The sequence below is a fragment of the Varroa jacobsoni genome, unplaced genomic scaffold, assembly GCF_002532875.2.
Source record: "Varroa jacobsoni isolate VJ856 unplaced genomic scaffold, vjacob_1.0 scaffold_57, whole genome shotgun sequence".
Taxonomy (NCBI): Eukaryota; Metazoa; Arthropoda; class Arachnida; order Mesostigmata; family Varroidae; genus Varroa; species Varroa jacobsoni.
The window spans coordinates 162,490-177,219 of NW_019212959.1; the positions used below are offsets into that span (position 1 = coordinate 162,490).

General features: G+C 40.5%; 1 long non-coding RNA gene across 2 annotated transcripts in view; it reads left to right on the forward strand.

Annotated features, from left to right (window-relative positions):
* Positions 1-14,147, forward strand: part of LOC111261004 (uncharacterized) — a 25,872-nt gene extending 11,725 nt beyond the window's left edge. Inside the window, exons 2-5 of one of the 2 annotated variants that reach the window (XR_002680709.2) lie at positions 10,225-10,413; positions 11,055-11,131; positions 11,714-11,837; positions 12,911-14,147. This is a non-coding gene — a long non-coding RNA (uncharacterized LOC111261004). Of the gene's footprint in view, positions 1-10,224; positions 10,414-11,054; positions 11,270-11,713; positions 11,838-12,910 lie in introns of those variants that run through there. The other variant, XR_002680707.2, reaches the window with a different exon arrangement.
* Positions 14,148-14,730: the final 583 nt, after the last annotated feature.

Here is a 14,730-nt window from a genome sequence, read left to right on the forward strand (position 1 = left end):
ATATTTCCTCGCAGAAGAGTAGTGAATTTTATTTCGATGTGTTTTTATTTCAAAAATTAGCATAGGATTTGTTTGGCTGCTGCTGCATATTTTTGTTAGCATTACATGAGCAATGCTAAACGCCCAGTCATCTGCCGCATAAGCAGTAGATAGTCCATAAGATTTGGGGTGGATTATGTAAATGTGATTCAGATAGAGATTGCTGGAAAAATCTACACCGTTGCGCGAGATTTGAAATAGGATTTACAAAGCTGAGATTTCGGGAAGATCATCGCGAAAAAGCAGCTGATTGAGAGTAGCTTTAAATCCACTGGGACCGCAGAGACCGTCAACAGATATTGCTCCACACCTTTGTCTAAGCAGCAGAGCTTTTTGGAGAAGGTTTTCATTAGCGTAAAGATCGCGCAGAAATACTGGACCATAAAAGATCATATGCAGTTGTCCAGCCGGGTTTGGCTATTTAAACCTTTTGTTCAATAGATTATCTAACAAGATTATTAAGCAATACGTCCAAAATACTTGAATTATTGTGGCTTCGTGATTATAGCGATATGTTGCCGTACGATATCCACTGAAAATAAATTCCGTCGTAGATTAGAATAAGTACAGGCTTTCCGGTGAAGAATAAAACCTTCGCCAGACCAAATACGTGTTCCAAGGAAACAGGGGCATTTTGTGGCAACGTGGCCTTTTCGTGCTGGCCCTTACGTGTATCAGCTGCAGTTTAAAGCACCACTCTTAGCAGAAAACTTACCCCAGAACGCACCAGAACTCGGACTAGTGAACTCTCTTAGTTAAGATTTCCTCTCGAACAAAAGGCGTATGGGCAAATACGTCGCATAATCAGTTTACATTATTAGTAAGTAAGTTTGCTTGTTCTCCATAGGTGTATTGCCTTCTGCTTAAGAGCAACTAAGAAATAGCTGGTTTTGTCAGGATTCTTTAATACGTAATATAGATGTATGAAAACATTGACATAAGTGCCCAATGAGCCATCGATCAGAACGACGAAGCTGTCGTTTAGTTCAGCAGCAACTTGGCCGAAGAAAAAAAGTATCATTCCGATTTAGCGCTGTTGACTCTGAAGTTATACCTTGTTCCATTCCAAGTTATGCCTAGACTGCTGACTAGCCTACTGTAATCGCTGGAAAGAAGACGTAATGCTTTTTTGTGTCTAAGATAGGACTTCAAAAGGATGAAACACACTCATTAAATCACCCAGTTTATCAGGCGCATGAATAAGACACATAAAAGAGAAAACTGCCTCAATCATTAACAATAAAATCAATAATTCTATTGACGATTGAAAAATAAGGATCTACTCTAAAACAAGCCATTGCCTTGCCATAAATAGCGTATATGCAATATTTCCTACCGTGAAACCCATTCATCTCATTAATGCTTAGTTGGCCTGACTGAACGTTTGATACTTACCTAGCGATTATATATTCTACAACCCTATAACTGACGTCGTTCGTTCCGCCCATCTATTGTCACGTGGTCTAGCAAATTTTTGTGGATCTTTTCTTGATTGGTTCGTATATTATACACGCCGTAGTTAGCGTTAGAGCAGTCCCTAGGGCTCTGACACCTGCGCAGAAGCTGGTTCTCAGATAATTAGTCACATGTCACCAAAACTCCGATCGCAACTTTAAGATAACTGCCCGAATGGACTTGCAGTCCTATGGTCTGTAGGACAAGGGCGAGACCCGACTGCTCGGTGCTGCCGCGGAACAAGCTACCAAATGCGTGCGGCTGGCCATCAGACACGGTGTGGCCTTCAGCGGCCGACTACGTTGTGTGCCCATGTAACGTAAGACGTAACCGGTTCCATTACAGTTATATATTTAAGTACTATAGGTAAGCCTAAAGTATGCGTTAGGGCGTTCGCTTGCGGGCGGACGGATTTAGCCAGGAGCGGCGGCGTCCGACATTCTAAAAGTGGCAGGTTCCGACAATACGATTTCATGCCCCTTTGTGCTAGCAAGCAGACCAAGATAGTTTCCGGATCGTTTGCGTTGCTAAATAGACAGTGGACTTGTAGTGTATCCGTTTGGCAATGCACGGCATAACCACGGGCAATGAATGGGGCACGGTTTGCTGCATCGGAAGAGCAGCCTTCAGAAGGCAAAAAGGCGCGGATCCAGTGTGGTGACTTTGCCGCAGACGACTGCGTTCACCATCGCCAGAAAGACAATCGCAGTTGCCACCCTTTTGTATTTGTTTTTGCAGCCAGTGAGACGAGCCCCCCCCCCCGCCCCCGCGCCCAACGTACCGGAAAAAAGGCGGTGGGAGGCACAGTCCCTACGATACATGCTCATATCTAGCCAAGTACCTTGTCACAACCGGAAAAAGAAGAAGAACACAGAATACCAACTATATGGACAACAAAGAAGTCCTACCATGGTCTTATCGTTCAATCCAATTGCCGTACACTGAACGCGTTGTAGAAGGGCAAAAATCTTAAGCGCAGGGGCAAAATGGAGAGAGAAAGTGCAGTAAGCCTCTGATGCCCCACTTTTGCACGCCTCTACACTGTTGAGCGAGCAATAATTGAATGATATAGATTATATTTTTTCGAAATGATAAAAAAAAAAGCCACGGCAGAAGACGGGTGGGAATCGACTGAAAATGCAAGACGACTGATCTGTTGCTTGGTTAGCAGCTTCGTTGATTCGTTTTGTCTTTGGCGAATAGGATGCACCAGTAAAATTAAGCTGACAAACACCTTTTCAGTGTCATATACTTTCCACCAGTCACCAATAGAACAACCTGAATTTTTAGTTAACAACAAGCTACCGGTTAGACTAATTAGTGTCTTCTGGGCACCTGATATTTTTACTAGCAGTAGAGTATCGTTTCTGAAGTTCGTTTTAGAAGTACATAGTCATCGAGATTTATATTTCTTTAATAGTCAATATCTCGAAAATGTGCTTAATATAAAATTGTGTATCTCCATGAAGATTACTTAGTTGATGGGCGTTATAGACATAGTTAGCTATTAGTTTGTCAGCAGAAATCTATGTCGATTTTGGAACCAATAGATAGCTCTGACAAAAGTATACAATCGATATTTTCTTAGGGCTTATGTTAAACAAAACTTTAGTGAAGCATAAAAAATGAATATTTCAGTACTTCAGCATTTTCAAAATAAATTTCTAGCTCAAAATTTTTAGTTAAATCAGGGCGTTTAAGCTGATAACTGCTGTCTCGCAAGCGCTACGCAAACCAGAGTTATACATACAGACTAGAGTGTGCTGGCTTCATTGTTATGATAAGAAAAATCTTTTCCCGATTTTTTATCACGTTATAGATATAAAAAAAAAAAAAGAAATTGAATTGAGTTAGACGAGAGAGAGACGGCCGCTTAAAACATCGTTTTACGTTACTGCCAGACCCATAACGAAGTTAGTATCGCCGTAATAGCAACCGGGACCAAAGGATAGTTGTCTGACTAGGGAATAAGCAAAATAACACTAGTAATTGCGCCACAATAATATGTTGCAAGACCGGGTCGTATTCTATAATTGTGCATTATACTGTCATAGGGCCTTTTAGGCACGAAATAGCTATAAGTAGGCCGGGCTGAAGCAGCGGCGAAAAAATGTGTTGTCTACTCTAGAGAAAAAGTAAAACAAAACGCAGTGCCTCGTATGCACGATATTTCTCGACAGTCTTAGATGCGTTTTCCTTAGAGATCATTATCTATCAGAGCAAAGTATCAGTACGATCAGACGCTAGAACACACAGAGCAATCAGATGCTTCTTGATAAATCACCAACGTGTTACGCAATAGAAACTAGCGCAAACGGGTATATCTGACCTCGTTTATAAAGCTACTGCAATCATCGTATTGAAGCAACCCTAATTGCAAAAAAGCCATAGATTTCACTTTAATTCCATATGTTATATGCATGCAGTATACGCATAGTGCTCAAAAATAACTTGGAGATCAGTGCTAATCATCCAGATCACGCTGTTTCCTCAAATAGGACCGGGACGAGTTTTGCAAATTGAAATGAATGTTTGGCCATGTTTGCAAGATGCGAATCTTGGGAAAAGGGCAGCTCCGGCAAATTAATGGGGGGTAATGTGACCTAGTTAGGCGCAGTTCCGTCTTGCAATATAACTTAGCCATTTCGCAAGCTACATAAACAGCCGGCAAGGCGATCAACATATACTCGGAACCATGTCCGTGGACTGACAAAGATAATAATCACATCCTTTTCGGGCATATATCGACTGGTAGAAACATACATTTTGTCTTGCCACCACACAGTATCGATGAATAACGTTACGATGACGTGTTGTGGTTACCAATGAAGCTTCATAGTAGAAGGTGAAAAAAGTTCTATATATAAAAAGTACCTTTCTTTAGTCAGATGGGGCAAATCTTATGAATATCAACAAAAAAAAAAACCTCGACACACTAAACCGATAACTCCCTGGCCTCCAAATGTTAAAGGTTACGTTTGGAAAGTCGACGCGGAAATGACCCCAACTTAACGTCATGCATAGTTACGCCGCCTCTTTCGATCGTTGTAATGATCATCTTTTTAGCGATTCTAAAGTTTATTTACGACTAGGCCAAATATCGGAAAGAAGCTGTACATGGCGCTTTAGGCATATGTAAAACACACGCAGTTTGAGGGTACCTATTGACTACAGTGTTCTATGACAGCGTCTGGTAAAACAGTTGCCTACATTTCTATATAATGCAATGGCGAGCTCCTTTATCTAAAACGGCGTGAGAGAGGTTATGGGTCATGCACTTGAGATGCCTGCAGTGCCCCACGTTAGGGAAATGCGTCTTGCACCTGTTTTACGAAAAAGTGGCTACAATATATTAATAAGCGGGTAGATTATATGTACATTTAGGTACAACAATGAATTTATACAGCCAAGTATACTTATAATATTCCGTGTGTGTAATGGTTTGGGTGGCGTTTATGACATTCTTACGGGACGCATGACAATCAGATAACGTATCATAGCCATTGCAACGAATAGGCGCCGTCATTACGCAGACGGAGAAACGGACAAGTGTATTCAATTCGGTCGTAGAATAACAGCTTATGGCTTTCTATATTAAACAATTTGCATGGCTCCTAATTTTTACACAGTGATCTATGTTATCTTCGTACACCTGGTGTTTTACAATCCAGCCTCTCAATAGCCGCTTCGAAAATAGATATGTACATACAAAGCCGCACATGCAAGTCCGAAAGTATATATAGGTCTAGGGTTCAGAACGGGCAATTTTAACTTCAGCTTCGAAAATCCTTTCCCAGAGATGAAGAAATGCCCATCTTTGGGAATAGGAACAGAATATCGAGTCCTAGGTTCGATATTTAACAATTACGCCTTTCGCACGAACGCTAACTATACGCCTTATAGATATAGATATATATGACATAAAGTAGCAGCTTGCAATTGTGAATTCGAGCAAGGCTTCGGCACTTAATTTAAGCTGAAAAACAGCATTGGAGTGAGCTTCAAAGGAACTATGATCTATGTTAAAGGTCTAGAGAAAATGCTTGTAAAATGAAGAAAGTTATCGTCTTATTGACAGCAATATTATAGTTAGTCAATCACAAGGAAATGCAACATCGCAAGATAGCCAGATTGTTTTTCTTCAGCCGTCATAACGCTTTATTGTAGATGGGGAACGCCATTGATTTACTGAACCAGTATAGTAACGTTCAAACAAACGAAGACAGACCATCGCAAAATGTGCTAACACGGCACCTTTTCACTTAGTAAGCAACTTTTATCGAAGTCAATTGGACGTTGAGATTAATTCGTTTGTCAGAATTTCCACAGGTTTTCAAGCCCGAGGGTTTCGTGAAAAGGTATACCATTCGGCTTCGCCGCTTCTTGTATGCCGGGAGAAGTGTTACAGTTGAGTAAAAATTTTCTTTAATATCCTGCAAAGGAACTTCAGATTTGTTAAACATCTTAAGTGATAGCGCAACTCTGGATGACGAAAAAAGAAAAAAAACATCCTGGTACAGATTAAAGTGCCTATTGAAATAACAGAAAAACCCTTCAACAGTATGAACGTTTGTAAATTTTTATTCGAGCCCCCGAAGTACTTATCATCAAGTCATCATTGCCCAAGTGCTGTTGTAGCTTTATGCATCTGGCTAGAATTGTCCATTTTTAAAAGAAAAAAAACTATTCTGAATTAATGTTCTTACAAGCGTCTCAAAGCATGCGCGTAATTACGCACATGCTTTGAGAATTATAAGAAAGTAAAATTAAATGACACACGTCTCTGTTCTATAGCGATATGTTTGTTCATCGAAAAGTAAGCCACGTACTTAAAGGGGAAAATTTACCGCGTTTTTTTTAAATAACGGCGTCGCGGCTTATAACTGTTTCTATTTGTCTATTGACCTTCGCTGATAGTAACAACCTTAACCGCGGAGTAATTTATGCTAACAGATTTTTGTTACTAAAAAAAAAGGCAATAATAATAGTCACCAAATCAAAGTATATTTTTTGTGTGATCTTTCAATAAAAACATTCAAAGCGAGATAGCAAATCACACACAGAAGCGCGTCTAATCGTACTCACATCATCGCCTGTTTGAATACAGTGGCCCTATTTAGATTAGTCTAAACAAAGGAACCTTTTGGCAGCTCCTGAAGACTTGTCTGGCCGTTAATGGTTTATTTTTGAGGCTTCAGTAGACGAGCGCGGTAGGCTATTTTATGTGACCACATGAGATTAGATAATAAAAAATCATCTCCGCTTTCATAAGTGTGTCTCATATTCTCTTGAAGTTGAAACACGGCCATACAGCAGAGTTTTAACGGTTTTGCTTCTCGAGGGTAAACCTGTGCGTCGCTGAATATGGAAATTTTTAAGGGCGGTCATTTACCATAATACCACGAGTCCGTTGAGCATATTTTCGGTGCCTTCTTTCATTGAAGTCGCGCACGGCATCACGCGACGTGCATGTGGATGTTAATCCGCAATAACCTATGTCGTTAGTCAACAACACAAACGACATTACTAAGCAATGCGAAATAATTTACAAATGGTTTTACAGTCATTTAAAAGACCAATAGCTCAGAACGTTTTCGATCGTTTCGTGGAACAGGCAGACAGCTCTTGAGTACCCGCAGTCAAGAGCCTCTGTAGGCATGCAGCGAGAACTGGGGATCCATTCCCAAACACCATTGCGAAGCCCTGTGTACTGCCGGGGCTCCGGATATGTAAATGAGCAGAACAATTCGAGTCCCGGTTTAAATTGTAGTTCTGATGGCGAGTTCAGAGAGATAAATTTAAAGCGACGAACGAGTAACCATGGTTTAGCCTTTATGGTAACGTTATGGCCATTTAAGGAGGTCAAGCTAGCTAAAGGTTTCAAGTTGTCGAATCTGTCCTTTGTTTCCATTTACGTCCATCTACCTATCCTCCCAAAAAATTTACTTTTTGCAGATAATTATCACGACTACAAGGGCCGTTTGGTACAGTGCTTTCGTAATGATTACTGAAAACCAAAATGATCGAACTGTTCTTAGCTTCGGCCTGAACTGCCGATATTTCTAACTTGAGCCTACCATTTTGCGGTGGAAACGGTATGATAACGAAGCGAAAAGGTAATTCTGTTGCTTGCCAGTTGTCTATACACATGTGTTCTATCACGGACAACCGAGCACGCTATATTCTTACTCGTATGGCCTAAGGTGGCAGCTTTTGTTAATAGAAAACGATATTAAAAAAAAAGGTACACTGTAGATGTATTTACTTGTACATAAATTTGCAATATATTAACAGAGCCGATCATCATTATATTTGACGGACATACTCCGATGTCCGCATGTTTTTCACACGCATATATTGGCCCTAACTCTCTTCATAACGGTGTCGTCTGCCTTTCATTCGTTGATGCCTTCGTCTGCCAAGGCCAACGGCAACTGCCGTGGCATGTCTAATAGGCTGGGACGACAACACCAACGATGGTGGCGATTAAAATTAGGAGTCTAACACGCTGATATCCGCTTTTGCCCCTCTCCTCTAAATGAAGAAGGGTCGTACTTGCGCACTCAAAAAAAAAAAAGCCTGTTGTTCGGGCTTAGGTCTGTCTACTGTGCATTTCATAAGATCATTTCAAGAGGCCATGTCACCGTAGGTTTAGTAGAGCCATTCAGGCTTTTGCGACACCGGCTACCTGGATCAGGCTCCCTGGTAGAACACAACTGCACTAGATTTGAGTCCGTCAAGCAGACACAACTATATCTGAGCACAGCTTCAGCAGAAGCTTTGGAAGCGAGCTACATAATGCATCAATAAAACAAACACACATTATGTTTTTTGTTCTGTCAATTATCTTACTCTCAATTTAGCGTGCAGTCTGTACACATGATTACCGTTACACATGGAACCGCTTCACCAATCCAAGTTACGGCATGTCAGTGTATTCTGTGCACTGCAATAAAAATTGTAATTTCCCGCCGAATAAAAAAGGAACGACCCTGCAACGCTGAACAAACTCCAAAAGCGTTGGATCAGATAGAAGGAGCACTACAAAAGCTGGGTCGGATAATTTGCCCGGCCTCGGAAAGTACAGGCGACGTGCCGTACGCACAACTTCCGACATCTTCCGCGATCACTCTACAACTAGTTGCAGATAACATACGAAAGGCCACACCACTGTCACGTAATTAACGGCGTTTATTACAATGGTCTTACAGATCATCTCGTACGGCTAAATATCTGGTTTACGTCTGTATTGATTACAAGGTCACAAACACTAATGGGCCAGTTGACTACTTCTGTAACACGCTCGATTCTATGATACCAGCGGATTTTGAATGAAACAGTATGCAAACAATAAAGCAATGATGACTTTTGGCGCTCCATTAAAAATAACCAATATAATAGGGCACGTGAAAAATTTTCTAGCTGATCTAACGAAGTCACTTTATAATATAATTACGAAGATCAGTGTTTGCGTGTTGATTGAAGGTTCATCTCATCATGGAAAGTGGCATTACAAATGAAGCTGATTATCATCGTCCACTTGATTTGTTGTCTTCGACGGTTTTCTTGAGAAAATCCATATAAGAAGATGATCAATTATCTGAGAATGAATTTCGAATAGTCTTCAAAAATACGAACACATGCTTCGGCCATGTTCTTCAATACCATTCGGTTATTTAGAATTTTCATCTTCAGTAGCGTTCGCCTCGTCCATATTCGCAGCGGGGTGCCTTCTAAGTTGGCATAGATTGCGACCGTAATAATGGTTTCTCACTGTGGCCAATTTTGTCCTATGAATTGTGGACTGATTTACTGATTTATCCATTCGGGCTGGCTGATGTGCCTAAACAACACTTTTCGTTATACGCCTAGCAATTATCTAGGTAAAGCATTCAAGTAACGCGCTAGCCAACATCTGTTGTGTGATGTTTTCAAAGTAAGCGTTGGGATGTCGGTAAGAAATTATGCGATTAAGCGAAGAGATGACTTGGTAATGTTCGGTTGCTACATGCAACAGGACAAGCGTAAACAAAGCCAGTCGTCCAAGTCGCACCCTGGATTAGGCCAGCAGCGTCCTTATGTATCCCATAATCCGAAAGGCGAATCTGACCTAGGCGTTTTAGAACCGAGACAGGTCAATTTTGACTAGTCGCACGATGTGGCCTTGTTTTATTGGACGACATGTTAGACCAACTTATACGTTTCATGTTGTGATCTATTCAGGCTGGCCAACTGCCCGTTTTGACATGTCCAGCCGCCTATTCGAATAGTCAAAACATGCAGGTATCCGATTTATCAACTTTCTCGACTACTTTGGCAGCAATATCGTACGTCTAACCGACAGCGTGTAAATTAACCTGAAACTAGATGTATCAGAGGTCCTTTTAGTTAACTGGAAATTAAGCATACTATGGATGGAGACTGCTTTTTAGCGTTCTGATATCTTTCGTGACCAAGCTTTCGGCACAGGGCAAATATAAAACATTTGTAGATATTGCCTATGTTCTTGAAACAGCAGTCCGATCGTAGATCTTCACTTAATTGGGGTTTGGAGCTATTTTCGATACGAATTACAGTAAATGTGACCTCATTATTGACACTGTCCAAAAGTGTATGGTCACCTTACCTCTAGAAGTTAAGACATACCTAGAGGGCAATCTCGACGTAGCATTAATTGCTTCAAGACTCTTACGAATTTCATCATTTGCATCGTCTTTTTTCGTTCTTAAGGAACGGCTACGGACTCCGTGTTGTCGTACTTCCTGCAGAAGTACTTTAACGCTATGAACCTGCTTCATCCGTGCCACGGAAGTTAGCGCATTGCGACATCCTTAGTCCTTAAGGATTCTATTAAGCTGGATTGAGAAAGTTATATACAAGGAAAAAACCTCCGACTCCCCCGCTGCCCCGTAATATTCGGTAAGAACGTGTAATAGGACCATTCGGTACTTATATAGATATTAGAGATGACATGAACCATCTCTCTTCTTTCTCTATGTTCATTCTCATTACAGACGGCATAGATTGAGGTTTGGGCGAAACTGCACGTCATCATTAGCGTGTCTGTTATCTTGCGGTAGCTCTTGAAATAACGTTGGCACAGTTGAAAGTGTCAATGATGCGTTTTTTTAATGGTGCATTTTGCTTCCCCTTGTGCCTTCAGTTGACATTTACCATTTTCGAGATTTCTATGCTTTGCGATATAGCCAGGAATGAGTCAGGACAATGGCCAGGAAACAACCCAGTCTAGTAACAGGAACGTAGCTTATATTTTTTCTATCGCAGCGATAGGCGTAAAGTCGTAGTCTAACAAACTGTAGGACGTGTTTGAGCGGTTGATGCTATTCAGTGGGGCGGAATGCCCAGGTCGCTTTGAAACTACATAGGATATCAGTCAGTATCATGTCTGTGGTGACACACTCTATTTTTATGTTTCGCGTGAATTTTTCGCCAGTAATAAAAACAAATTATCCCTAAAGCACGCCACATGAGATTCCATTGCCGTGCACGTAGGAATCCGCTGTATTTTTTCTGTTTTATCTTCAATATTTTCGTTACAGTTTCTTCACACGCGCTTGGAGGAACCCGATATTGAGTTGAGAGACTGCGGACCGTCCATGCTCAGTTTTGCTCATAAGTTACTATGAACTGAACATCTTCAACTTCCAAACTTTCGTTCTGAAAAAAATATCCCCCTAATGCATTAATGCTCTATTGAAGGCCTTATTACTCAGCACTGTTACCTATTTTCAATAAATTCCATCAGCACTTTCAACTTAGCGTTGATTTTTAGTAGTAATCGATATATTTACTTATAAACTTAATGTTTTCTAATAGAACTCAACCAGCCTATAGTCTTGTTATTATTATATTATTAATTATATATATATTGTATATGTTTACCAAACTTCGTCAGCTAGTGGCGCGCAATTCAAAAAATATCCAAATTTTTCGACCGGCTAGATAGTTTCAGACAGGCTAATATATATGTGGCTCTGTGATTCGTTTATTCAGTCCATAGTAGTGGAAATAAGTTTTGCTTTTAAATACTTGCGCTTCCTTCCACATCTGTGGTTACTTGATTTATGTTATAATCCTGAGAGAAGGCTACACCAATTGTTCTACCGATGATCGTTAGCACCCCACTTTGTGCCACTTGCAATTGGGGCAATACGATTCACTAATGGAGCAGCTTTGTCTTTTTTATCCGAAAAACTAGTATGGCATCGGGCCTCGTCGCTACATCGGCAAGGCACGTGTTTCATCAGGAAGTTTTTGCTGGCTAGATACCTCTCTGCACTGGATACGAGAACGTCAGAACTCCCCAGCTGTTTACACCAATGGTAAAAACGAATTAAGTTTTTTTTATTTTTACGCTTAGACCTTTCATACTTGATTTGTCCAGTATCATAATGTATTTAGGATCCTTACGGAACAGCTGTGTTTCTTAGTTTTTACGTAGAATGACATGTGCAATTTATGTTTCGTATTTGTGGTCGGCAAAGATTGGAGCACGTGTCTTTCAACTTAGACTTTACCTTGCCTACATTCAGCTTGTGAACCATTCACCTTCACAGATACAATTTACAATTAGGATAATTCTAAGTTACTAAAAAAAAAAGCTCTAGCCAACTTAGTAGTGAATTAATACTTTACTAAAACGAGGCAGTATACATAGAAAAAGCTTTAAAATTTTACCGAGTAACTGACAAAGGCGGCATATCAACTAACGATCTAAACGGTGTTATGCTGGACAAACAAGAATGACCAACAATATGAGATATACTTATTGTTGAAACCGTGTTGTTTGTAACTGCGACTGATTTTTACATGAAGATTCTGTGGAAGTACATATGCACAACTTATCGTAAAATCTAACTATTTCATCAACTATAAAATGCCCTTTGTGCAAAAGCATTTATCACCGTTACCTGCTAGGATTTTGTACTAGCTTATTTTGTAAAAGCTTTGTATTGTCAAAACAGAGCATTTTTATGTTTAAGATTCAAATGATATAATCCAAATCAGTAACTGAATTTTATACTTACACTTAACCACTAACTTATTTCGTAATCACTCGACTTTTGTCGCTACTATTACAACAATGTTTGGTCATACGTAGGAGACTGCAAATGAACTCGTTGTTCTCTATCATATGTTTGCATAGGTATACTTAATGGAACTGTCACCACCGTAATTTAGTTACCGTTATTACTCCGTGTTCATTTCCTTGGCAGGACACTTTAAGATTTTAATATTATTAGAGTTATTTTGGACAATGTACCTGTAGTATTTTTCAAAATAGCAATTATTCAACGTCGAAGTAGGTGCGAGAGGTGTTCCTCTATAATACCTTGTTGTAGAATCTATCAAGTAGAGGATGTCGCCTGATACGCAATTCCTTCGTTTTATGAAGGACCTCTCTCTCTCTCTCTCGCTCTCTCGCTCTCGCCACAAGCAATGGAAATGCAGAGCGATTGGTTACGCAGCAGCTATAGCAAGATCTGTCGGTTACTTGAATAGGAACGTCAACTTCTTAAGAGCTCGTCGCACGGAACCGTCTTTCATTTCGTCGATAGTTTGGTAGACTCACGACGCTGCGACGTGGTAGGCCACGAAACGGTAAACCCACCCATCGAGATCCAGAAGACAGAGGGCGTTACGGAAATAATTTGCGATACAGACGGAACCAGTAACAAGGATTTCGAAACTGCTACCGGAGAAAGCTAATTGTTTCTTAAGACTTTTCTTCATATACATTATCATTACACATTAGTAATAATAATAATGAAGTGTACAAGAAGAATTGTGATTCATGTATTTCTGTGAAACATCTGCGATTTTTTCCCGGCTCCGAATCAATACGTATGTCTAGTCGCACTTAAACTAAAATAACAAAGTTATATTATACTCCCACCGAAACTACGTCTACGTTAACACGTGGCGTGCGACGTGTAAAAAATGTTTTTACAGAACGCCAAACACTCTTTACTTACCTATGTAAACATAATGTAATAACGGCAGTGCAGAAACGAACAGAGAAAGTAGGGAGTTGTATTCCTAAAGGAGATACATTATACTAGTACTACCATTAGTGAAATGTATAGCGATGTGTAACGTCCCTAACTTTCAGCGCCAGCGTGCTCTTCTCCCGTTTAACAGCGCTGGACACGGCCCTTAATGTAAAAATAGTAGTCGAAGATTGAGTTCTTCGATTACTCGTCCCCCTCCACCGAGAGGTGAAAGATTCACCTTATTCTCTCCCACACGCTGCGTCCGTCCGCCCTTTGTACATTGAAACGAATGGGCGTTCCTTGCCGTTTTGCAAGTAGCGTATATGTTATCCCTCTCCTCTTGCCCCCACTTGAGACGAGACGGACCGGGTGGCCACCTAAATCAGGTAACGGCAAGCAAGGACAAAAGCTTACAAAAACCGATGTTCCTTTCCAGTGGATTTCTCAGCACCTGCTGCTGTTTAATTTCTATATTCTTTTAGCCGAAAGTTTACTGCAATTACGTGAGCTTTTCTGCATGGTTGTGTATATTCAGAGTAATTCTGACACCTCGCTGAACTTACCATATGTTCCTTACTATTATATAAGCCTATGTTCTTGGACTGTCGCTAACTACAAATAAAAATGTCAACCTTTTCACCCGCGTGCCTCCTTGCGAATCTGAATTCAGAGCTCGCCCGTACCATGTAAATGCTCTAAGTTCGTTAGGTCGACAAGCGATCAAAATCACTTGTCAATGGCCGAACATAGTGAACACGTTCAGGCACTATTGTATATTATCATCGTTACTTTAGCTAAATTACGAACTAATTCATTTCACAATTTACCAACGATAGTACGATACCAGTTATAGTCAATACTTAACATAATTTTTGACATATTTGAATTTCCGCGGTTGCAACACTCCACTTAGAAGGCATTTTAACAACAATGATAGTAATAAATCTATAGCTATTTTTACGCTGTGGATAGTGCTTAAACGTTGAATGCAGTGCCCCGAGGCAAAAAGTAGCGAGAGTGCAGACTCAGCTTAATGTTAGGGGGGTCGGAGCTATGTTGTTGGTTTTGCATCTGCTGCTGCTGCTGCTGCTGTTGTTGTTGTCAGCGTTACCGTTTGTATTGTTTTGGTAAACAGCGTTGCTCTTCCTGGTTTGCAATGAGTGGAATTGGGTCTGACGAACTGCTATTATTAGAAGCCGCTATCGTTCGTATTGAAGCGTCC